Source organism: Muntiacus reevesi, chromosome 2 (genome assembly GCF_963930625.1).
Source record: "Muntiacus reevesi chromosome 2, mMunRee1.1, whole genome shotgun sequence".
Taxonomy (NCBI): domain Eukaryota; kingdom Metazoa; phylum Chordata; class Mammalia; order Artiodactyla; family Cervidae; genus Muntiacus; species Muntiacus reevesi.
The window spans coordinates 163,406,102-163,432,918 of record NC_089250.1 but is presented as its reverse complement, the minus strand read 5'-3'; the positions used below and the strand labels follow the sequence as shown (position 1 = coordinate 163,432,918).

General features: G+C 49.5%; 1 protein-coding gene across 7 annotated transcripts in view; it reads right to left on the bottom strand.

Annotated features, from left to right (window-relative positions):
* The window catches only part of TACC2 (transforming acidic coiled-coil containing protein 2), a 227,463-nt gene that overhangs the window by 115,766 nt on the left and 84,880 nt on the right, over positions 1-26,817 (bottom strand). The window lies entirely within an intron of this gene.

Here is a 26,817-nt window from a genome sequence, read left to right as displayed (position 1 = left end):
AAGTCAGACAGAGAAGGAGAAATATCATATGACATTCCTTATCTGTGGAATCTAAAAAGAAATTATACAAATGGGCTTACTTACAAAACAGAAAGAGACTCACAGACTTAGAACAGACTTAGAAAAGAAACTTACGGTAAAGAGGGGGAAGGGATAGTTAGGGACTGTGGGAGGTCATGTACACAATGCTATATTTAAAATGGATAACCAGTAAAGACCTATTGTATAGCATATGGAACTCTGTTCAGTGTTATGTGCTAGCCTGGATGGGAGAGAGGTTTGGGTGAGAATGGATACGTGTGTATGTATGGCTGAGTCCCTCTGCTGTTCACCTTAAACTACCACGACATTGTTAATCAGCTATACCCCAATACAAGATGTTTTTGGTGTTAAAAATAATAATGATAATTTTAAAAATAAAACAAAAATGCTTATTTATCCAGTAAAAACTGTTCTTAACTGCTAAGATAGAAAAATACAAATGGCTAAGAAAACATAAACTAGGAGGTCCCAGCCCGGAGTGGGGATCAGGGAAAGTGTCTTTGTAATGTTACAAGCTGAGGCCAGCCAACAGCTCAGTGACAGCTCATGTTTACTGACACGTGCTATGTGCCAGGAGCTAAGATCTAGTGTTCACAGCCGTCACCACAGTCAATGCTCACAACCACCCTGTGAGCTGGGTATTATCATTATTCCCATTTTACAGATGAGGAAACTAATGCACAGAGAAATCTGTCCAAGGTTGCACAGCTGGTAAAAGGCAGAACCAGGATACAAACCCAAGCCAGACACCAGGAGCCATGCCCTTAACTGCCCCACTGGGTTATGTCCCAAAGACAGAAGAGTAAGGGAAGGAGCCCCCGCAGCAGAGGGAGCCGCAGATCTGAAAGCCCGGTCCAGGAAGGAGCGTGGTGTTCTGGAGCAATGGGGAATGGCCACTGCAGCTAGAGAACAGATCAAGATGGCCAGCAAGGGGACAGGAGGGCCGGAGCCAGACCACAGGCCAGGGCAAGGGGCTGGGACTCAATCTTAAGCTGAAGAATTAGCCCAAAGCCTCAAATGCTCAGCCCCAAAGTGCTTCCCTTGGCATCGAGACGAAAGAGAGGCAGGGAGGCCCAGGGTGAGTGTTCCAAAACTATTTTCTAAATATGACCGGACTGGCACACACTTGTGCCCACACCTTTCTATTTACTCCCATGGATCTCGTGACACTTCCTTCTTCCTTCACGGTTCCCACCCACCATCCCAAGCCCTCCGACCCTGGAGCCCTGTGATGACCATACCCGAGGAGTCAGAGGGAGGTGGACAGAGAGGGAAGTGAAGGAAGGGGCAGGCCTGGAGGAGGAGGCCCACAGGGGCTCAGGATGTCTCTGCTGGACCATGGTTCAGAGAATCCTTAACCACAGGCAATATCGGCCTTCCAAAGTCATAAAACCTGAGCGGAAAAACACGGCCCAGGAGTTCTGGCAACACACCCCGAAAGCCATAAAAGACTCTGTTTCTTTGGACACAGCCATTCTACTTCCAAGAATTTATTCTAAGAAGATGATTAAGGCTGTGAGCAAAGATGCCAATCACAGCTGTGACCACAATAGGGAAAAAAAAAAAAAGAAATAACAAGAATGTCCGCACTAGGGGACAGTTAGTCAAGTTGAAGCACAGTCACAGAACGGACTCATTTGCAGCCATGTGAAAAAAAGAAGGTTAAAAAATTGAAAATTAATTTTAAAAATTTTTAAAAGACGGTAGATCTCCATGTATTCAAAAATAAAGATATCCATTATTAACTAAAAATAGGTTAGAAAACTACTGGCAGCATGATCTGGACTTTATGCGCATGTGTGTATGAATATATATGCATCTGTGTGTATATGTACACACATACATGTAGGTACAAACACCCACACAGGAAGCGACTGACAGTGAACCAACCAAGCAAGGTGGACGGATACATCAAGGGGTTAACGGCAATTCTCTTTCAGCAGTCAAGTTAGCAGTGTTTCTTTTCTTTTTTGTTGAGTTTATTTCTATTTTCTAGTTCTATTCTGAACACATGCGGCTTTTATAAGCAAAAGAAATAAGAAGGCATCCTTGAGGAAAAGTTCCAGTGCTAGGGAGCTACTTCAATTCATAGCTCAGTGGAAAAACCTAAGAGACAGGACAAGCAGAGCAACGCTTGTAAACTCACACCTATAGTAATTTCTCTACTCACACCACTTGCCAGCCTCATCTCGGGACAGAAACCCAGCCGCGCCTCTCTCAACAGGCACCACTGGGGAAAATTGAGGTCCCGGTGGAGAATCTGTCAGATAACAGTATCTCCCCGAACAGTCTATGAGATGGCATTTTAACTTTTGGGGATGGAATTAATTTTCAAAGCATGCTGGACAATTGCTCAAAGCTGTTTTTTTTTTTTTAACAGAAAATCCTGAATATAATTAAACACTTTGTCAATGACACGTGATCAGCGTCTTGAGCGATTATGATGTAAGTGGGGAGGTATGCCGGGCCCTAAAACACAATGGTATACGGAGTCAGGAGGGCTGGATTCTAGACCAGCCCCACCTTGGGATCTCAGCCAGGTGACTCCTCTGAGCTTAACTTCTCCATCTGTGAAAGGGAAGGCCCTGAACCACGGCCGAGGACTCTGCAAACTCAGGCTGGTCTCTCCCTCACAGGCTGAGCCAGCCGTCTGCCTCCACCACCTCACCTGACTATCTTTGTGCTTTCCAATTTTCTGCTCCTAATGGACTACAGATGAAAGGGCATTAGAATAGTGTGCAAATCAAGAGTTAATAGGCTCGGGTGAAGGCTTATAGGCCTCCCACGTTGTTGTGCTCAGTCGTGTCCGACTCTTTGCGACCCCCTGGGCCTCAGCGCACCAGGCTCCCCTGTCCTTCAGTATCTCCCAGAGTTTGCTCAAACTCATGTCCATTGAGTCAGTGATGCCATCCAACCCTCATCCTCTGTCACCTGCTTCTCCCCCTCAATCTTTCCCAGCATCAGGGTCTTTTCCAATGAGTCGGCTCTTCGCATCAGTTGGCCAAAATATTGGAGCTTCAGCTTTAGCATCAGTCTTTTCGATGAATATTCAGGGTTGATTTAAATATACATACGTGTGTATATGCATATTCAACTGAACCACGTGAGACTGTTAAAAGCAAAAACCCATCAAATTCACACTGCACCATCAGCCCCGGGATCTTCCTGTCTTATTTCGCAGGGATCGATCATGCCCCAGATGGGCTTAAGGACAAGGGAGAGCTGACTTATGAGGACGGAGGGGAATTCTTCTCAGACCAACTGTAAGTGGCTATAAATGGCTTTCAAATTCTACGAGTGGTGGTGCTGGGACCAGAGTGTCTGAAATATTTTTCAGAGGAGAAAAAAAAAATCTGTCAGAGATTTTAACTGCCAGCTGCTGCTACCAGCTGCTGGGGCCAACCCTTTATAAATTTAGTCAGGCCAGCAAAGGGTTGATTTTCCAGTGGAATGTCAGGGAGGGAGGCTTGCATCAACAAGTGCTTCTCCAAAGGGCCATGAGTCACCTTCCTTCAGAGACTGGGGCAGAGCAGGCTCTGCTTCGAAGGGCAGGCGTTCAGATTCTGGTCTAAAAAGCCAACGCCTTCAGTTGTACGCATGAGACCTATGCAAAAGGAGCAGCTCTGGCACCAGCACCAAGAGAGCCTAAATGGGGATCAGATTAATAATCCTTATATTTTCCTGGTAGATCAGATGATAAAGAATCCATCTGCAATGAAACTGGAGCCCATTATACAGAGTGAAGTAAGCCAGAAAGATAAAGAACATTACAGCATACTAACACATATATACAGAATTTAGAAAGATGGTAACGATGGCCCTATATGCAGGGCAGAAGAAGAGACGCAGAAGTACAGAACAGACTTTTGAACTCTTTGGGAGAAGGTGAGGGTGGGATGTTTCGAAAGAACAGCATGTATATTATCTGTGGTGAAACAGACCACCAGCCCAGGTGGGAGGCATGAGTCAAGTGCTCGGGCCTGGTGGGCTGGGAAGACCCAGAGGAATCGGGTGGAGAGGGAGGTGGGAGGGGGGATCGGGATGGGGAATACGTGTAACTCTATGGCTGATTCATATCAATGTATGACAAAACCCACTGAAAAATAAAAAATAAATAAAAATTAAAAAAAAAAAAAAAAGAATCCATCTGCAATGCTAGAGACCCGGGTTTGATCCCTGGATCGGGAAGATCCCCTGGAGAAGGGAATGGCGACCCACTCCACTATCTTTACCTGGAGAATCCCATGGACAGAGGAGCCTGGCGGGTTACAGTCCATGAGGTCACAAACAGCTGGACATAACTGAGCAACTAAGCACGCAAATTAATAATAACAGTAACAGTAACGGGGGTGGGAGGACACTTTGGGAGGTGATGGATATATTTATCACCGTGATGGCAGTGATGGTCTCACAGGGAGATATACTTAGCCTCCAACCTGTTGAATTGTATACATTAAGTATGCATAGCACAGCTTTTATATGTCACGGAATTCTCCAGGCAAGAATACTGGAGTGGTTGCCATTCCCTTCTCCAGGGGATCTTCCTGATCCAGGAATTGAACCTGGGTCTCCCATATTGCAAGAAGATTCTTTACTGTCTGAGCCACCAGGAAAGTCCCTCTTTTACATCAATCACGTCTCAATAAAGTAGTTTTTAAGACGATGAGGCTTGCACATTGCAGAGTTGATAGGCTAAGCGAGAGCAAGACAAGCTGAAAACCTAACACACAAAAAAAACCTGAGAAGGCTGGTAATCGAAAAACAAGCTGCAGCATAAAAAAATTGGGCTCCTTTCAGGCCGGGGCGATCTGGGAAGGGCCTGTGAGGGGACGGGAGTAAGCCAAGTGCTTCAACAGACAGACGTGTGCAGAGGGCTTTCCAGATTAAAAATGCTTCTCCCTCCCTCTCTCCCTGACGGTTTGGGCAGGAAAAGAAAGACGTACCAAAGAAGGGACGGGGCCACAGTGGCAGGGAGGATGAGACTGGTGTCTTAAGGAAATTGTTACCCACATGGAGATTAGCAGAAAAATAGCCATATCGAGGATAAAGGGAGCAGGTTCTCACAGTCAGGGGAAGACTTGCCTATACAAAGGCGATTTAGGCTTGAAAGAACTCTCAGGGCTGGGCTGTAATCAGAGCTATCAGATAAACACTAGCTATGGATAAAACGCTTGCTCTTTGGAAGAAAAGTTATGACCAACCTATACATCTGTGTCTCTTTTTCTGTCTTGCATATAGAGTTATCATTACCATCTTTCTAAATTCCATATATATGCGTTAGTATAATGTATTGGTGTTTATCTTTCCGGCTTACTTCACTCTGTATAATGGGCTCCAGTTTTATGACCAACCTAGACAGCATGTTAAAAAGCAGAGACATTATTTTGCCAACAAAGGTCCGTCTTGTCAAAGTTATGGTTTTCCCAGCAGTCATGTATGGATGTGAGAGTTGGATTATAAAGAAAGCTGAGCACCAAAGAATTGATGCTTTTGAACTGTGGTGTTGGAGACGACTCTTGAGAGTCCCTTGCACTGCAAGGAGATCCAACCAGTCCATCCTGAAGGAGATCAGTCCTGAATGTTCATTGAAAGGACTGATGCTGAAGCTGAAACTCCAATACTTTGGCCACCTGATGCAAAGAGCTGACTCATTTGAAAAGACCCTGACTCTGGGAAAGATTAAAGGCAGGAGGAGAAGAGGATGACAGAAGATGAGATGGTTGGATGGCATCACCGACTCAGTGGACATGAGTATGAGTAAGCTCTGGGAGTTGGTGATGGACAGGGAGGCCTGGGGTGCTGCAGTCCATGGGGTTGCAAAGTCGGACACAACTGAGCAACTGAACTGAACTGATAGATAAAAGGGGTGTGTGTGTGTGCGTGTGTGTATACACATTTATCTCCCAGCTCTGTGCTGAAAGAGGTCATGTCAAAAGGACATCAGAACCACCTCAAAGAGGATGTCACGGGCCAGATCAGGGCCTATTTGGGCATTAAAAAAAATACAGATAGTAATAAAACCCACTCAGTAAAGTAATAATCTATGAGTCCATATAAAGACATGGACAAATACATAAAGGCGGAGGGGTCAAAGTTCCTTTTTACTGTACAGTGTCAACTGGTAAATGCAGAAGAAGTGATGAAAAGTGAAAATGCCCTGAGTAAGAACCATCAGAGTGGTGGTGAACTCAGTCAGGAGCTATCAAAGGACTCTAAGGCAGGAGGACAGAGGTTTAAAGAAGTGAAGGGCAAGTGCGTGGGCTTGGAGGACTCTCCCACCTGACCGGGGGGTGGTGGGGAATGAAGACTCAAAGTTAGAGAAACGCTGTGGGCACCGATTCGGCCAGGTGTTGACCGGGATTACGTCCTCAGCGGTGGATGGTCCTCACCCTGAGTCACTTCTGTGGGACCCCTGCCCCAAGCGACAGCCAGAGTCTGGTTACAAGGAAGCTCTGGAGGACGCTGGTTGAGGGATTTTTCCCAGAATGAAGGAGCTGTACTCCAGAAGGTCATGAAAGACAGCAAGAGACAGAGGAGTCCTTCCAGACTGAAGGAGAGTCTGTGGGCATTCTCAGAGTGTGACACATGCCTCTGGGTTGAACCCTAGATCGGATGGAAAAGAGACCATGTGGATGAATCCGAATGGCTTCTGATGACTGAGTGATGCCGGGACCTATCATAGTGATTTCCAACTGCATGGCTGGATCAGCGTTGTGCAGGAGAGGGGCCTTGTTTGGGGGAAATTGGTCACTGGACTGTTCAGTTTTGTCTGGACGGGGAGACCTTTGAGTCGCAAAAAGTGTTAGTTGCCCAGTTGTGTCTGACTCTTTGCGACCCCATGGACTGTAGCCCACCAGGCTCCTCTGTCCATGGAATTCTCCAGGCAAGAATACTGGAGTGAGTAGCCACTCCCTTCTCTAGTCTGCAACTGGCTCTCAAATGATCCAGAAAAACAGTGATGATGATGGATAAATAAATGTATTTCCACCCACACCTACACATATGGGGGAGGGGGCAAGGGCACAGGAGGTAAAACGGCAACAATTCAGGAATTTGGGCAAAGGGCGTAGGGGAGGTCTTTGGGCTACTTGTGCAACTGTTCTAAGCAGGAAATTATTTCAGAAGAAGCGAACAAAAACGTTCTGGAGTACAGGCATGCAGGCAACCAGCCTCTCCCAGCACCCGCAGAGCTTATCTAGGCTCGGGAGGGCAGAGCATGGTCACAAGGGGAGCAGCGCTGAATCGGGGTCCGTGGGACGTTCATTCACCTAGACAGCCAGGCCCGGCCAGCCTGCAGAGAAGGCATCGAACATCAGGCTGAGGACAAGCTGTCCTGCAAGGGGTGGGGAGAGAATAACTGGAGCGGGGAGGAGATGCAAGAGCCGTGGAGCAGGGCCAGGGAACGCCGGCAGGTGCAGAGGAGACGGGGTGAGTCCTGCGTGGAACTTCACGATATCCGCCCAACACCAGGTGTGAGGGAAGAGCCCTGGGGAGTGACCCAAGTGACGGACTTCCCGGGTGGTCCAGTGGTTAAGACTCCGCACTCCCAACACAGGGGGTTCGGGTTCAATCCCTGGTCAGGGAACTAGATCCCACATGCTGCAACTAAAGGCCACCACAGCCAAACAGACAAACAGATGCTTAAAAAAAAAAAAAAGACCACGTGGGGTTTGAGCATCTGATTGGCTGGAAGGTCACCTTCACGGATAACACCTCAGACCCCATCCCACCCCACTCCGTACGGTTATTTACTTCAACTTTCAATGAAATCAGCTGCTCAAACTAAATAAAGGTACATCGTTTTAAGGAACAGAAAACCATGAGTCGGTAGTTTTGCTATGCCTTTACTTCTTTCTAACACAGAGTAACAGATACCTCAGCAGGACCAGGCAGCCCCCAACAAGCTCAGGTCAGCCCCCACCCCGGGAGCTGGGGCAGCGTTCACCGACACAGCTGTGCAAGCCTGCGAGAAGTTTCCTCCGAGGTCGGTTTCCCCACCTGGCAGCGAGGGCCAGGGCCGTCCTGCCTGGAAAGGGCGTGAGGGGGGTCCACGGAGAGCAGTCAGGCAAACGTTTCTCTAGCAAAGGGCCCGACACGTGGGAGGTGCTCTACAAGCGACGGCGTCAGTCATGCAAACACAGCAGGGCGCGCTGCTTTCCCCAACAGGACAGGTGAAGGTGCTTTTCCAGGGTACCCGCGCCCTCCCCCGGCTGCCCCCGGCCAGTGAGCGCCCTCAGCGGTGCACCGCTCCTTCAGCCACCCCAGGCCCCGTGTGCACGTCGGCTGGGGCCGTGGAACCGGTGTGGCAACAAGCAAAGGGAGCCAGGGCGTATGAGCACCTACTGCGTGATGCTGGGCACCCTGAAGGTCCTCTGCCACTGTGAGCCATGGGACAGCCCATTTGGGGAGGAGCAAATGGAGCCCCCACCCCGGGTGGGAAAAGTCCCTCCACGTGTGGCCTCGCTCAGCTGAGCTCCATCGGCTGCTCCACAGACCTCAGGCCCACAGGACCCCCGGCCTCAAGCACCACCTCCCAAGGATGCAGAATGAAGACAGTGGGTGCAAAGCTGCCCAGCGGGGTCAGCCTCCCCATGGAAAGCCTATCAGCTGCCAGCAGGGGCGCGGGCATGGCTCTGATCCAGGGGAGGTGGGCAAGACTCTTCCCTGATCCAGGGGAGGTAGGCAAGACCCTCCCCCGACCTGACCTGCACGTGCCTCCTCCATAAAGTGAGAGCTTGGACTATTGGGTCTCCAGGGTCCCTGCCAGGCCTCTGATTTTCTGATCTGAAAAACCCGAGGCTCTAGAGGTGCAGCCCTCTGGGTTGGCTGAGAAAGGGCAGCTTGGAGGAGGCTCTGGGCAGTGCCCACGGTGGCCCAGCCCCAGCTGGCCTGGTGCCTTGGCCAGAGGCCAGGATCCTGGTCAGGATGTATGGATGGGAGGTGGAGGGGACCAGCTCCCCAGGAGACCTGATGGTGGGGAGGGGGTGCAGAGGGGGAGCCTTCCTCTCATATATGACTTCAGCACTCCTTAAAATTAGACTATCATTCCCACACCTCTCAGGGTTAATGAGCTGGAAGACTGGGGTTTATGCAAAGCTCAAAGGGCCTCCCCTTTGAGCTATTCTAGGAGGACAAGACGAGGAGGCAGCAGTCACTGTTCTTTTTAAAAGACAAAGAAATAAACCGATCCAAGCGCTGGGAGAAGCTGCACGCTCAGGTTAGGTGATGACGTCACTATCCTTCTGCTCAGAGAGCACAAAGTGAAGGGGTACGCCTGCTGAACAGGCCAGCAGCTCAGGGGCAAGACCTCAGCCAACGCTGCTGACTTCTCCCAAGAGCCAGGGTGTGAAACCCAACAGGTGCCCCGACTTCACCAGAATATCGGGCACAGAAATCAAAGAAATCAACCTGAGGCATCCACTGCGTGCACGAGCAAGGCAGCCAGTGCAGACAGACAGCACAACTCAGGCAGACGTGAGCCTGAATTCAGCTCTGCCATTGACCAGCCTGCTGCAGTCCTCTGTGAGCCTCAGTTTCTGAATCTGTAAAATGGGGACATGATGAATCACCTGGAAAGATTATTAGAAGAAATAAGAAGGCTTCCCTGGTGACTCAGTGGTAAAGAATCCTCATGCCAAGGCAGGAGACACAGGTTCAATCCCTGGTCCGGGAAGATCCCACATGTCTTGGAGCAACTAAGCCCCTGCACCACAAACATTGAGCTTGTACTCGAGAGACGGAGCCGCAACTACTGAAGCCCATGGACCCTAGAGCCCGTGCTCCTCAACAAGAGAAGCCATCGCAATGAGAAGCCTGTGTATCACAACTCGAGAGTAGCTCCGAGAGTAGTTCCCGCTGAAACTAGAGAAAAGCCCACACAGCAACAAAGATCCAGCACAGTCAAAAATAAAAAATAAATAAATAAAATTTTTTAAAAGAAAGAGCAAAATGTGTATGTAAAGCATACTGTGGATCTCACAATGGGTCCTCAACAAACAAGTGTCTGATCAATATAAGCTGGACATATGGATGTGTGGAAAGTAACAAGGATAGAAAGATGTTAACTTCGCTGCCACCAAAGCTGCCTAGCTGCCATTTAATTCAGACCAGAGCCAGCTTCCTCTCTAATTTTTCTGAACTGAGAGCAGGCAACTCAGCTCAATTAAGCTGTGTGTTAGTCGCTCAGTTGTGTCCAACTCTTTGTGATCCCACGAACTATAGCCCTCCAGGCTTCACTGTCCACGGAATTCTCCAAGCAAGAATACTGGAGTGGGTTGCCATTCCCTTCTCCAGAGGATCTTCCCCACCCTGGGACTGAACCCTGGTCTCCTGCATCACAGGCAGATTCTTTACAGTTTGAGCTACAGGGAAGTCTACAATTAAGCTGAGGACTGCACAAATGCCTTGATTATAGACAAGGCAAAATGTTAGTGTTTTTTTTTTTTTTTTAGAAAAAAACTTTGTGGGGACTTCCCTGGTGGTACAGTGGATAAGAATCCACCTCCCAATGCAGGGGACATGGGTTCAATCCCTGGTCTGGGAAGATTCCACATGCCAGGGAGCAACAAAGCCACAACTACTGAGCCGGCACCCTAAAGCCAATGCCCTGCAACAAGAGAAGCCACCACAATGAGAAGCCCACACACTGCCACAAAGAGTAGTCCCCTGCAACTAGAGAAAGCCCACGTGCAGCAATGAAGACCCAGCTCAACCAAAAGTGAAAAAACAAAAAAACAAAAACCTCTTGGAGTCCTCAATACCTTATAATGATGACAGACATTCCCTGATTCCCAACCACACAAGTAGTAACGTTGCCTCCGAAAGCTCTCCCTACTCCCTACCCACGAATGCAACGAGAGGTCTAGACCTCATGCAAGGAATAAAGGCTTATACCCGCCCTTCCAGAGAGGAGTCAAGGCAGAGAGTCACCAACCCAAGAAGGAACTGCTGGAAATGCATCCTGCCCAGCACAGGACTGGGTACAAGGAAGCTGGGAGAAATGAGTCAGGGTCTTGTCAGCCCTGGAGGAGAGGGACTCTAGCACACACAGCTGGACACGAGACGACCTGTGAGCTGGACGCAGGGAGGAGGGGAATGCAGGTTCCTTGGCCAGGTAATTCACAAGGTGAGCACGCCTCGGTCAAGATTTGAAGGAAACATTGGACCTTTTCTTGTTTGCTGTGAAGCATGCAGCTGGAGAGCAAGCAGCCAGGGGAAGCCCACGAGTTGGAGGGAGAGGTGTCCTGACAAGAAGGAAGAAAATGATGCTCCTGACATTGACATGACCCAACCGCCTCTTCTCAGTTTGGAATGGGCCCCCATCAGGGAAATGTCATGATATGAAACCAACCTGTACCCTGAGGAGCTTAAACCTGAGGATGCCAGCCAGGAGCTGCATGCTCTCGATGACCCAATGGGAGAGCTCTGGACCTTAGAGGACCACTGAGACACAATCAGTCAGTGATAAGAGTCAGAAGGACTGTAAATAGCCAATCCTGCATATGAGCCAGTAAAGCAACTGCTTTCTCTTTCCTTTATGTCCCCCAGACTTGTTCTCTGTAAGCAGAGCCAACATGCATTTCCTATTCTTTTATTTTTACTTGTTTTTTGGGGGAACGTATAAACAAGCAATTAAAATGGAGGGTGACAAAACGCGGGAGGATGGAAAGAAAGAAAACCTACATAACCAGCTTCCAAATAAAAGAGATCTGCATGGAAGAGCACACTTCCTCGTTCCCAGTTAAAAATAACGTGTGCTCAGTCGTGTCCGACTCTTTGCAACCCCATGGACTGTAGCCTGCCAGGCTCCTCCTTCCATGGAATTTTTCAGGCAAGAGTACTGGAGCAGGTTGCCACTTCCTCCTCCAGGGGATCTTCCCAACCCAGGGATCGAACCCATGTCTCTTGCATCTGCTGCACTGGCAGGAGGATTCTTTACCACTAGCGCCACATGGGAAGCACCTCCTTTCCAATTAAAAACAATGAGCAACAAAAATAAGTTTCAGAAGGGCTTAGGAAAACTAGCTCTTCTAATTAAATCCCTTTCAATCCTAACAAGGTGAAAAATACTTGCATGACTTTCCATTTGACAGCACTTCATAGTGCGCCAAGTCTTTTCATGCACATGACTTTTCTTGCCCCCAGAGATCTGTGAGCCAGGCGGGCAGGGTAAGTATCCCCAGCCTTTAAAAGGTGGAAATCATGATTCAGAGAGACTCTTCATGACTTGTTCAAGGTCACACAGCTGGTGAGAGTGGGGCAGGAATTCTCATGGAGAATCTCTGCCTAAATTTGGAGCTGGCTCTATCCTGCCTTTCTCCAATGCAGGGAAGAAAAGTCTTGGGAACTTTGCTTTCTTTTAACTGGTAGCACTGACTACACTTGGTAAATGACAGACTGAAACTACACACCAGAAAGGACCAGATAAGAAGGGAAGGAGGGTGCCACGGATACCCAACAGATCTGAAATGAAACCCCCATCACAGATCATTGCTCCGAGGTCCCTGGAGAATTTCGCCTGCCCTCTACTCTATTTTTAGAGGCACTTCCCCACAAACTTGTTTCTCTAGCTCTTCTTTTTCATGCCCTCTTTCCTCTCGAATGATTTCATAATTCATGGGCTGTTTTGTCATCGGGATGAGTTGCTGTAGAAATGATTATTGAGGCTATAAACAAAGGACTGTGACCTCAGTGGGGGCAGGGAGGGCAAAACGCAGCCACCAGGATGGATTTCATGTGCCTTGACCACAGGTCACAGCGAGAGAGACCAGGGCACCCAGCCCTTCTCTCTAGATTTTCTCCTCCACTGGGACTAGTCAGTGACACCACCACCAGCTTCCTAAACCTTCTCCTGAATGTGCAAAAGGAGCCAGAGCCTGCTAGACTCAAACCACAGTTAATTCAAGAACTATCTGCTTTTGGCTGTGGAACTGAGTCCCACACACACAGGAAACACACACACACGTGCTCTTGACTCCACCCTCAGTCTCTCCCAGCCTCACCCACTCCTGAAGCCTGGGGTCCAGCAAGCCCACAGATCAGCATCTCTCATCTTCCCAGTTAGAACTGGTCTCTCCCTACTCCTCAAGCCCTTGCGGTGTCCTTTACAGGGGGTGCTATCAGCATTTGGGGCGAGGCGGTTCTCAGTTGGACAGGACTGTCCCATACACAGCATCGCTTCCTCTTACCAGATCAGGCCCACTCTAGTCACTGAGGCAACAAAAACATCCTCATGCATATCCAGACATCCCTTTCTGGGACACTATCCTCACCATAAAGTTTGGCCAATGTGTGTATGCTCATGTATCTCTCTCTCTCTCTCACACACACACACACACAGACACACACACGCCCTTTGGGCCAATGTATGTCCTCAGCATAAAGTTTGGCCAATGTGTGTATGCTCAGGTATATCTCACACACACACACACACACACACACACACACCCTTTTGGCCAATGTGTGTATGCTCAGGTATATCACACTCATACACACACACACCCCTCCTAGCAAGTAGGGACAGGCTTACTTACTTCAACCATCATTCACCCCCCAGGCCCCTCCTCACTCTTGTGGAGTGGTACCACAAACTAGACAAGCATCTGGCAAACACTGTCTGTCTCCATAGCAATGACAAATGTAAATAACCATGGTACAAAGTGGGATGAAACCAAAGAGGCTGCAGGATTCAGCTGCCAGGCCAGCATTCTGTGGTCTAGGGTTTGAGTCCCACCTTCACGTGTGACCGTAGCCAAGACCCAAGACTTCTCTGAGTCTCCCTTTTCGTATCTATAAGATAAAACCTTGACCTTCAAGTTTCCTTCCAGCTAAAATATTCTAAGTGGCCAAACTTAGACAAAAGGGATGGAGAACAAAAGGGATGGATGGAGGGACCAGAGACCAATTCTGTCTAGCTCTCCCAGGGGGAGCCAAGAGAGGCACCTTGGCTACAGGGGTTTCCATAAGCAGTAATGCCTCTGTATATCACACTCCATGTTGCCCGGCCTATCTGAGACTCAGGAAGTTAACTTCTGATGAGAAACCAGTAACAACGCAAGAGCCAAAGAGGAGGCTCTGGGCAGCTGAGAGCTGGCTGTGGTGTCTGCACAAGGAGGCGGGTCCCTGACCTATTTACTGCTCTGACGCTCGGAGGAGGAGAATGCCCAGCCCCAGACACTGCCTGTGAGAAGCCCCGTGGGAATTCAGTCCCTTCTCACCTGCCCAGCACAACTGGCCCCATTCTCTGCAGGAGCTCCCAGCTCCACATGACAACAGGGAAACCGAACAGCCTAAGAGATCACTCTCTCCACAGTTCCCAACCAAATCCTTCCTCTGCATTTCATCAACTGTCCAAACGGGCCCCCTGAAAACACTAGTGAAGACTACCTCTGAAATACACAAGTGAATCTGGATGGATGGAACCCCCAGATGACACCCAGCCTTGGGACAAGAACCCTGACAAAGTCATTTCCAAATACAGTGAAAACAGCTTCTGAGATGTGGCCCCCACAGGGAATCCTAGAGAAAGAAAAAGTTCTCCACCGAATAACAGAGCTGTACCTTCCTCTGGCATAAAACAGAAAGGAAATTCACTAGGACCCTTGCTTTCCCATGTACTGTGATAGAAATGACTTGGGACAGTCATGCGTACACATGCATGCCCACATATGAAGACGTGCGCCCCCCTCCCCCCCGCCCCCGACACACACACACACACTCGGGCATCAACCAAGACCCCTGGCCACCCTTCCCAGGCTTGGCTTCTATTTCCATCCCCCCAGGCCACCTTGGGGACATTTGTCTCACAGTGTCTATTTCAACTGCAGCTCAACCCACTCTCACATTTTCCTGTCCGAGCACTTGACGGAGGCAAAAGATAACAACAACAATAATATCACGGCGATGATGCTGTTGTCAGAAAAGACAGGCACCGCGGAGGACAACAACCATTAAGGGAGCACCATGGAACAACAGCTTGCCGCAGGAACCCCCGCTGTGAATCACTACTTTTGAAGTTGCCTTTCCAGGACGCCCCTGAAGGCCAGGGAAGACCCGGCCCCGAGGCCGCGAGAGCCAAGGACGCCAAGGGGCGGGGGGCGGTGGTGAAAGGGGGGGCGGGTCACGTGGTGCCCCGGAGCCCCGAAGTGCCCTCGCCCGACTGACGTAACTGTTTGAGAATTTAAAAGCCCCAAACTCGGAGGCAATCCAGTGCGGAGTTTTATGGCTCATCCATGCGCCGCGGTGGCCCACCAGGGGAGCCCCCCGCGCTACTGGGTGGGACCACACCAGCTCGCCGGGAGCCCGGCGGCGATGGCGCGGAGCCGGGGTCAGGCTGGAACCCCGACCACGGATGGGGCCCCGGGCCGCGGGCACCGATTCCCTCCACCGTGCGCGGGATCGCAGCCGCCGGCTCGCACCCCGACCTCCGGCGCCGCCTCACTCGACGGCACGAGCCTCCTGGGCCAACGCCGAGGGCGTCTGCCGGCAGACACACATACAGACTCCGCCGGCAAGGGGACACATGTGTGTCCAGTCCCTTTCCTCCCCTTAAAGAGCCCCCGGTGGGGAGCGATGACATGAGCTTTGGTTACTTCTAGCACGCCTTTGTCTGGCGGCCAAGGTCCGGGGAAAGCGGGTCTCCTCCCCGACCCCGGGCGCTCGCCCTCCCGCCCGCCCTTGACCGCGGCGCACTTACCAGTTGGGGGCGATTGCAGATGGCCCGCCAGGGAGCCGCCTTCCTTCGGGGGGACGCAAGTACCCCAGAACCGCCCCCCCGAGAGGCTGAGGTTTCCGAAGCCCGGGGCAGCGGCGGCGGCGCGGCGCGCGGAATCTCCACCGCCCGGCTCGGCCCGGGAAGGCAAACTTTCCCGGGGCAACGGCGCGGGGAGGCGCGGCTCCCTGAAGGGCTCGGGCAAAGTGGCGGCACAAAAGGCCAAGGAGTGAGGAGAGCGGCGGCGGCCGGGCCAGGCTCCTCCCCCAGCTCTCGGCGCTCCGGGCCGGCCAGCGCGCAGCCAGCTGCTTGCGCAGGGCGCCCGCCGCGTTCTCCTCCCGGGCCAGGAATGCGCGGGGCCGGCCGCGGCGCGCCCAGGCCACCGAGGGGCCCACGTGGCGGCGCGCCCACTCGCCCCGCGGCCGCACAGCGCGCAGGGGACAGAGGGCCAGTGGGACGGACGCGCCGCCCGGCCGTGGCTCCCGAACGGCACTGCCAACTTCCTCCAGAAGTCTGAGTCATGACAACTTGTCACAGTTCCTAAGTTTTTCCACGGCGCTTTCCACTACGCAGGGCACCTCGGGGAAGGCACCGGCGTGTGAACCCACCGAAAAGGCCAAGTTCAGGCCGGTGCCCCAACTCGGAGGTCCAGTCACGCTCGTGGGGGCGGACGCGAGAAGGGGAGATGCCGGCCCGCTGCCCTCTGGGGCCTCAGAAAGAAGCTGGCGGTGTTATGGGGCCTCACTTGTTCCTGGAGCCAAATTCTGGCCCTTATTTCTTCACCTGCGGAGTCCTAACGCTGCTTAACCACCGATCCTTGGAGCACACCGCACTCTACAGTTTGCAAAATCTATTAACATGCCTTCTCCTGGGCTGAGGGACCCTCTAAACTGGTTTAGTTGTTAAGTCGTGTCTGGCTCTTTGCAACCCCATGGACAGTAGCCGGCCAGGCTCCTCTGTCTATGGGATTCTCCAGACAAGAATACTGGAGTGGGTTGCCATTTCCACCTCCAGGGGATCTTCCCCATCCAGGGATCGAACCTTAAGTCTCCTGCATTGCAGGTGAATTCTTTACCAACTGAACTGGGCAGAGGCTAAATCCAACCCCTCGTTCCTGGGCCTTATTGTCAGGAAAGGAGTTGCCATTTGTGGATTTTGCTGTTTCCTCAGAGGGCCCCAGATCAGCACCTTGGCTGACATAGTCCTCTCACCCAGAGTGGCGCTTACCTGCCCACACCACTAAAAGGAAGCACCTTTTCTCTGGAAATTTCTGCATCTAGGCCCCCATGGGGAAGAGCCTGTGGCTATAGGTGGACACCAGGCTTCAAAGCATTGCTGTGTTTTATATCCTCTGGGACCAAAGGGCGAGAGACTCACAAATGACTCCAGGCTTCATTTCTTCCTCTTAAAGAAACAGATGCCCAAGACTTGATGGCCCAAACAAGAATTCTCAGCAGGATAAAGAAATACATGCTTGGGACTTCCCTGGTGGTCCAGTGGTTAAAACTCTGCCTTCCAATGCAGAGGGTTCAGGCTCAGGCCCTGGTTGGGGAACTAAGATCCCAGATGCCCACAAGGCTAAAAAAGAAAGAAAGAAAGAAATACACTTTTCAAACGGTAAAGAATCCACCTGCAATGCAGGACACCTGGGTTCAATCCCTGGGTCGGGAAGATCTCCTGGAGAAGGAAATGGCAACCCACTCCAGTATTCTTGCCTGGAGAATCCCATGGACGGAGGAGCCTGGTGGGCTACAGTCCATGGGGTCTCAAAGAGTCGGACACGACTAAACGACTAACACACACATGCTTCTAAGAGTCACATTTCTGATGCAAATTTAAATAGATTCCTTCTTCATATGCTTATCATGGACTCCATGGTTTACTATTAAAGTGCCTATTTCACTGTAATAACTGACACTCAAATAGGCTATTTGTTAGAATGTATACCATCAACTATTGGTGACACAAGAATTGGAATGCCCAGTCTTCTGTGTGCTGTACCCTGATCCCAGGTCATACCCACTTATGTAAAAAAGGTGCTCCACTCACCACCTCCTAAGCTTGAGCATTCCAATTAGGTATAGAGCTTCCTTCCCAGGTGGCTCAGTGAGTGGTAAAGAATATGCCTATCAATGAGGATACGAAAGAGACATGGGTTCGATCCCTGGGTCAGGAAAATCCCCTGGAGAAGGAAATGACAACCCACTCCAGTATTCTTGCCTGGAGAATCCCCATGGACAGAGGAGCCTGGCAGGCTACAGTCCATGGCGTCGCAAAGAGGTGGACACGACTGAACACATTGGGCGGTGAGGGTTAGTTGAATTTGAGATACAGCTGGCTGTGCTAGGTCTTTGTTGCAGTATGTGGGGTTTCTCTAGCTGCCGTGAGCAGGGACGCCTCTCCCGTTGTGGAGCACAGGCTCTGGGGCAGGGGCTCAGCACTTGTGGAACACGGGCTCAGTTGCCCCGAGGCATGTGGAATCTTCTCAGAGCAGGGATTGAACCAGTGTCCCTTGCATTGGCAGGCAGATTCTTAACCACTGGACCACCAGGGAAGTCTGGGAGATTTTTTTTTTTTAAACTTAAGTAAAGAGAACAACATAATGAACTCTATCAAAGTTTCAATATTATCAGATCACGGCCAACTCTGTTGTATTCACATACTCTCTTCTCCCCTGCTATTCAGATTATTTTAAAGCAAATCCTAGATATCATCATTGTACCAGTTAATATTTCTGTTTGAATTTCCAAAGGGCTAGGGCTGGGAAGGGAATTTTTGAAGGCTGAATTTGTCTTCTCCTCCTCCTGTCAAGAGGTTCAACACTGCTGAAGGATCATCTACACCCTGTAAATATTGATAAGTGACAACCACAAACACCAGACCATGAATCTGAAGCCTACTGCATCTAAGACTCCCAGGATTATTGTTGAAATATTGCCAGAGCTTCTGACTAAAACGGTCAGGAAGGGCTCAAGAATGTGCATTTTAGCAAGCATATTCTAGATGATTCTGGTGGAGATGCTTTCCAAAGCACACTGGGAGAAACTCTGAATCTGAACTTTTGTGGCAGAAGTCATTTGTTTCCTCCAAAACGTATGTTCCCTCTCCTGTTTACATACTTACTAATGTTCAAATAATTAGCTTAGATATGGTCATGTGACATATCCTTGGGCCAGTGAAACAGAAAGGAAAGCCCGCTGTGCTTCTGGAGACATTTTTCTCACTCTTTAGAGGAGATACAAGACTGTGAATTTTATGTTCTTCAGATATGTTCCTGCCACTCAACACTGTCATGTGGGACCTGCTACTTAGAGCTGCTGCAGCCAGTTTGAAACAATGAAAAGGACTTTAACCAACACACTGAATTCAGGGAGAGGAAGATAAAAAGAGCTACTCTAGAGAGTCCTTGGAAAACAAGGAGATGGAACCAGTAAATCCTAAAGGAAATCAACCCTGAATATTCACTGGAAGGACTGATGCTAAAGCTGAAGCTCCAGTACTTTGGCCATCTGATGTGAAGAGCCAACTCATTGGTAAAGACCTTGATGCTGGGAAAGACTGAAGGCAGGAGGAGAAGGGGATGATAGAGGATGAGATGGTTGGATAGCATCATTGACTCAATGGACATGAGTTTGAGCAAACTCCGGGAGATAGTGAAGGACAAGGAAGCCTGGTGAGCTGCATGCAGTCGATGGGGTCGCAGTGAATGACAACGAAAATTTTTTCTTGTATTGGGTTATCTGGTACTTGCAGCCAAAAGCATGCTGAGAAGGCTGTCAACTGTGACACTGAGAAGCACTCAGTTACAGAAAAGACTGTAAAACCACAAAGCAAATCAAAGATCCTCTGCCAATAGAGTCCTCTAGAAAACAAAAGGAGAATCAGCGCCTAAGAAACACCCCAAGCCCTAGCCACCAAGCAATGCCCTGTTCTGTGTTTGCAGCTTCTTTTACACTCTGTTGTGGCAACAATATTTTGCTTTAGCTGAGAAGTGACAAGGCAAGTGAAAAATGGGAAGCCGAGCTAGAAAACTATGCCCAAGTTGGCCTGATACGTAAATTATACCATGAGCTAATCAAATTTCACTGAGCACTGTCCCAAGTGTGCATGGGGGTTGTAAAACTTTATAAGACAGGACCTTGCCTGTCCAGACAGGCTCATGTTGGAGGGGCAAGCAGCGAGAGTATGGGATCAAGAACACTAGCAGACTCCAGGTGCAGTCAGTGTTCAGATTAAGAAGAACCGAGAGTGCAGTGTGTGTGTAAGTTAGTCAGGAGACTGAAAGGAACCTGCATCCGCTCCGATTCTATTCATTCTGTTTCACTTGTGTCTGCCCCACTGAGCCAGCCGCACCTCCCTAGTCTGCCCATGGCACGATTTCATACGTGAAGAAACCTGGGAAACAAAGGCAGAGACTGAAAGCATGCAAGGCTGGCCGGTTAACTGATGGGGAATATGTGATGCTGAAGGGCAGAGGCCAAACTCTCCCTCTGCAAAGAACACACACTAGCTCCCTGCTGGGGGTGTGAGTCTAAATGGAAGTTCATATATCTGACGTGTTGATGACACCCACATGGAAGACTGGCTACAGCAAATTGTCTTCAGAGAATCCTAGGGCATCCACTCAGGGCACCCATCCGTGGCCAGACAGCACAAACTCTCCTAGACTCGAGGGGTTTCATTCAGTCTTTCAAAATCAGGTACTGAAGACCGACTACATTCCTGGCCCTGCACCAAGTCAGAAGCCTCATGGTCCCTTGCCCAGTTCTATAGATGGTTGATGGAAAGGTCACCACGTGACAGAAACATAAAAACAATATTTAAATCCGCCTTGGAAGAGGTATAGGAAGATTTTCCAGAAGAGGGAATACTTGAGTTTTTATAGGGTAAGGAGGTGTTGCCATAGTAAAGTTTCTTAAATGAGAATATTTTTAATAGTTATACATTTAAAGCGTGTTAGGAAAAAGTTATTAGTGCACCAAACCTGTAACTTCACTGACATTACCTAAAACAAAACTAATGTAATATGTTGAAATAAAAAAAATGAATCAATGTAAAGAAAAATAGTAAGTAGATAATAATACAAGTGATATACAGATATGGTAAAAAGTCTTCAAAGTGGTACAGGGGTGACACACACTGATGAAAGACTGAGCCAAAAAAGAGAGAAATGGACTTGGAGAAGAGAAATAGAATGTTCTGGGTAGTGGGAATGAAATCTCCCCTTGTATATAACCAGTAACTGGCTGTGATAAGGAGGCATGTGATTAAGTCATTCAACAAATATTTCTCAGTGGGCACCTTCTGGGAGCAGGGAGATAGGAGTGAACAGAAGAGAAAAGATATCTGCCCTTGTGGAGAATACGTCCTAGATAAATACTAATGGCCACCTACATTAATTACCAAAGGAGAGGCAAAGACAATTAGGGCCGTGCGCTGTTGTAATCCTTTAACGCCGTCTCTTGGACCAGACTGTCAGCTCAAGGGCAGAACAGCAAGGCTTCCCACGCCCTCCGGCAGCTGTGCTGACCCTCAGCCCGGTGTTTGTCACCCACCGTCCTTCCTTTTGGCCGGCAGGAGCCCCCTCTTCTGGGGCCAGCCTCCCCCAGCCCTCCCTACTGCCTGGACTTCCCTGTTCCCTGAGGCCCTTCTCCTCCAGCGTGACAACGTCTCAAGGCTTCATCCAACTACCAGAACCCCAAAGCGAAAGGGCATTTTCACCTAGGAGATTATCCTGTCATCTGCCAGCTTTGAGGGGTGACAAAACACCACCCACAAGACAGCATGCACAATGCTGTCCCCACTGAATTATCAGATGATGAAAACCAAACAGGCAATTAAATAAAGCTTTTTGAGATGACCACCCTAATATTAGCTGACATCTGTGAGCATCTGCTACCCAGCCAGCACTCTGCTAAGGGGCTTCCATCTCTCCTCCGACCTCATTCTCGCAGGAGCCTATGTGGGGGGCACTGCTATTACCCTGTGCAGACAAAGGAAGAAACAGACTTGGAGTGATGACGTCTCTTACCCAGGGTCACCCCAAGCAAAGCCAGGTTCACGCAGAGGCTGTGTGTCTACGAACCCAAACTCCCTAACGCATCCACAGTGACAAACGGCCAGCTTCAGGTTATTATTATATACTCCAAACATGTCAGCAAAGGAATATGCCATGAGGAACACAGGACCAGTGCCTGGCTCGAGCATGAGAGTTCAGCTCTCACACTATAATATAGGATCCACTTTTGGGAAAAAAATTTTTTTAGAAGGAATCCCTGCTTTGGGCTTCTGAGCTACATCCTCGCATTCTATGAATGGCTGTCCAGGCAGGGAGTTCTGAATTGCAGTCCAGCAAAAATGTAGTGGTAAGGGCAAAGTGAAACACTAGATTCAGCCTTCAAAAATTCAGCCATTGCCTCCACCCATGCTAAGATGAAATGTCAGTCTACACCTGAAATCTATGCAGAAAATGTGTGGGGGCAGTTCCATGTGACTTCTGAGCCTCATCTAGGATTTCTAGACATGGCCTTGGAATTTTCCTTGAGTGCACATGAAGCCCACTGTATTACAAGCGCCCACAAGCGCCTGAATCACTTCAACATGTACTCAGCTGCACCTGTATTTGAACTTGACCTCAGTCAGTCATGGAGAAGGAAATGGCACCCCACTCCAGTACTCTTGTCTGGAAAACCCCATGGATGGAGGAGCCTGATAGGCTACAGTCCATGGGGTCGCAAAGAGTCGTACACAACTGAGCAACTTCACTTTCACTTTCACTTCAGTCAGTCAGTCAGTTCAGTCACTCAGTCGTGTCTGACTCTTCGAGACCCCATGGACTACAGCACCCCAGGCCTCCCTATCCATCACCAACTTCCAGAGTTTACTCAAACTTATGTCCACTGAGTCGGTGATGCCATCCAACCATCTCATCCTCTGTCGTCCCCTTGTCCTCCCACCTTCAATCTTTCCCAGCATCAGGGTCTTTTCCAATGAGTCAGTTCTTCGAATCAGGTGGCCAAAGGATTGGAGTTTCAGCTTCAGCATCAGTCCTTCCAATGAACACCCAGGACTGATCTCCTTTAGGATGGACTGGTTGGATCTCCTTGCAGTCCAAGGCACTCTCAAGAGTCTTCTCCAACACCACAGTTCAAAAGCGTCAATTTTTCAGCGCTCAGCTTTCTTCATAGTCCAACTCTCACATCCACACATGACTACTGGAAAAATCATAGCTGTGACTAGAAGGATCTTTGTGGGCAAAGTAATATCTCTGCTTTTTAATAAGCTGTCTAGGTTGGTCATAACTTTTCTTCCAAGGAGTAGGTGTCTTTTAATTTCATGGCTGCAATCACCATCTGCAATGATTTTGGAGCCCCCAAAATAAAGTCTCTCACTCTTTCCCCATCTATTTCCCATGAAGTGATGGGACCAGATGCCATGATTTTAGTTTTCTGAATGTTGAATTTTAAGCCAACTTTTTCCACTCTCCTCTTTCACTTTCAAGAGGCTCTTTAGTTCTTCACTTTTGGCCATAAGGGTGGTGTCATCTGCATATCTGAGGTTATTGATATGTCTCCTGGCAATCTTGATTCCAGCTTGTGCTTCATCCAGTCCAGTGTTTCTCATTATATACTCTGCATATAAGTTAAATAAGCAGGATGACAATATACATATGCTCCTTTCCCTATTTGGAACCAGTTTGTTGCTCCATGTCCAGTTCTGACTGTTGCTTCCTGACCTGCATACAGATTGACCTAGTCCTACTTGTAAATAAGTCTGACTAAATATAAAGCAAGCCCTGCCTGCTATACCACCTTGCTGGGCAGAAAGGCAATCTTCCCGAGAAGTCAGAATCGGACATCTCTGCCACATCAGGGCACTGGTTGAAAAGAGAGTATTTGATGAAACAAGCACAGCTGAACAGGCTCCCAGGTGACGCCCAGGCTGTTGGCCTGAGGAACCACACCTTGGACAGCACAGCCCCAAGCAGTGTCTCTCCAAGGGCAGCTTTGCCCACCGGGGACGTGGAGTGTCTGAGGGCATTTTTGATTGTCATGGCTTGGAGGATGTGACTGGCATCCTGTGCTGGCAGACAGTCTACTATGTGCAGGACAACTCTCCCCATCAGTTACCCCACTGAAGTGATGGGTAACAGTGCTGAAGATCAGAAACTCTGCCTAGAGCACCTAGCCTTGACCTTCATGGAGGAGGCTCTCAGTTTGAGCAAATGAAAAAAATGAATGAATGTATGATTTACAACTACAATCATTTTGTTCTTGTGTTACTGAACTAACCTGGCCAGTAGACCTGGATTTCTCTTTTGAGGGAAGCATCAAAGAGACACACCCTCTATCTGCTGGACAAGACACAACAACCAATCTACAAACATCTGTTGAAGGTCTACTATGTGCAGTCTATTGCACTAAAAACTAGGACCCTGTCCTCAAAGACCTCATCCTCAAATGGGGACAGACCTGCTTTGGGCGCTGGCCTGTGCCAGCCCCGAGCGAGCACTTCCCATACACCATCACACGATCCTCTGGAGGGTGGTACTGATTTTATACCCATTGTACAGATGAGGAAACTGAGGCCTCAAGAGAGTAAGTAACCTGATCGAAGTCCTAGAGTGAATAAGTGACCAATTTGAACCTGTACCTGTCCAGTTCAAAATATCTAATCTCTTCTGCAGAAGATGAAATCCTATACCAATTATAATTGTATAATTGACCAATTGCTTTGTCTTAAAACTGTGGTCAGGCTACAAAAAGAACTCTTGATGCTTGGGCAGGGCAGGAGTTAGGGGTACTCCTGGGGAGTTGGAGGATGAGAAGGCTTCGTAGGCACTACATTTGCCTGATCGTTTATGGTCTCAGGAGAAAGAAAGAGGTTCCCCAGAGGGCGGAGACATAGGGGGAGGGGCAAAACAAGCAGAGGCCTCACCCAGCGATGAGTCTGGCCAACATCTCTCAGCCACACTGGAGTTCCTGCCTCTAATGCCTTTAATGTCTGCCTTCCCCTGGTGGCCAAGACTCTGCCTTGCAATGCAGGAGACGTGGGTTTGACCTCTGGTCAGGGAACTAAGACCCCACATGCCATGAGCAACTAAGCCCACGCACCACAACTAGAGTCCGTGTGCCTCAGTGAAAGATCCCACGTGCTACACTAAGATCCAGAGAAGCCAAATAAATGATTTCTTTTTAAGTCTGGACTTGCCTCTGCATTTACACATTCCTCCAATTCTTATACCAAGAGAAAAGGGATTTAGAAGAGAAAATATAAAATGCCCTTCGTGAGCCTTGTAGAGCCAGTGGCTTTTCAGGACTGCCAGGAAGAAGTAGGAAGGGGTATCACTTTCCCATTTGGGGCAGTTATAGCTGCGGAACACAAAATGCAAAGCCAGTTTCTGAAAAGCAAAAATGTCCTCCCCCGCACCACCCCCATGCAGGACCGTTTCTGCAGAACAGTTTCTCTCCACTGAAGATCAAAGATGAACCAAAGAAGAGGTATAAACAGCAACTCAACAGGGAGTCTGGTGGCTTCTAATATAAACTTCCCATCTTCATGCAAAAACAAAACTAGACCCTGCAGTGATCATTAAGAGTGTTTTATCTCCCAAGGATTCATGGCTCAACAGTTTGTGAAGAAACCTGACACAGACTGCGGTCTCCTCTGAGAGTTTCCTCAGTAAACTGCTCACGGACACGCTGGGACAGAAGGAGAGATCTCAAGTTTCAGCAGAACTCTCTCCTGAGTTAAGTCTAATCAGAGACTTCCCTCCCCACCAGCATCTGCACACTCCCCAAATCATAGCAAATTAGAGAATCTGTGAGCCCTTGTCCAACCAGCTTCTCACAGTGGTTTTCCCTGCAATCCAACAGCAAATGCTACTGGCCACAAGCAAAGGAAAGCCAGGCCCAGCAGAGCACAGAGGCTGTAGTTTAACTCATTCTGCAAAACAGCTGGAGCTAGCCTGCACATGCAGCGGCTTCCTTGGTGGCTCAGTGGTAACATATTACCCTGCCTGCAAGGGACACAGGTTCGTTCCCTGGTCCGGGAAGATCCCACATGCCACGGAGAAGGTGAGTCCATGTGTCACAAGTACAGAAGCTCAGGCGCCTGCAGAGCCCATACTCTGCAAAAGAGAAGCCCCACAGTGAGAAGCCCAAGCATCATAACAAAGAGTCGCGTGCCGCAACTAGAGAAAGTCCACACAGCCCAGAAAGACCCAGAACAGCCAAAAATAAATAAACATGCAAAATTATTTTAAAAAGACTGCATATGTAGCTTTCTCAGATACAACTAGAGGACAAGATTACTTTAGAATGCTGCCACCACCCCCAGAAAACCTTCTCTAACACCAGTTCATGCACCCACCTGGGGTGCATGTTGTGTAGAGGAAAGGGGATGTCTGCTCACTAGAGTGCCAGTGGGTTTGTTGGAAAGAGCGCTGGTCTCGAGGCCAGAAGAATTGCTTCCAGTATGAGTCCGTGGTTCCCCGACAAGTTTGTGCAGGCCATAAGGAAGTCAACCATCCTCTCGAGGTCTCAAGTTTCTCATCTGTAGAATGAGGAGTCCGAAGATCCTTCTGGTCCAGATGTTTCATGGATGTAAGTATGTAAATGACTATGTAAATGCAGATGTAAATGACTATGAACGCCTGAGCCAGGCGTGGGTGGCACCCATCTCGAAGGGTGAGCATCCTGCTAAGGGCCTTAAGGGACTGTCTGCCCCAGACACCCTTCATAGGTGGCCCCCTGAAAGGCAGTCTGGCCTAAACTGAGACCTCAAGCCCAAGCTTGGCTTGTCCTCGTCCAAAATTCTCACTTTCTGACAACTCCGGCTGTGCCCATTTAAATACCAGCTGCTTGGTCGCCTGCCAGGAGGGGGTCTCCTTAACCAGCTACTGTGCTGCAGCATCTGGCAGGCAGGCAGGGCCAGACAGCTTTCCCCCTGCCCCTTCCTCTGGGAGGTTTGGGGTGGGCCAGCCGCTCCAAACGTCGTGCCAGACAGCCGGGCAACTTGCCCCATAAGATGCACCCTGAGCTTGCGTTCCTCTAGCGCAGCCCTGG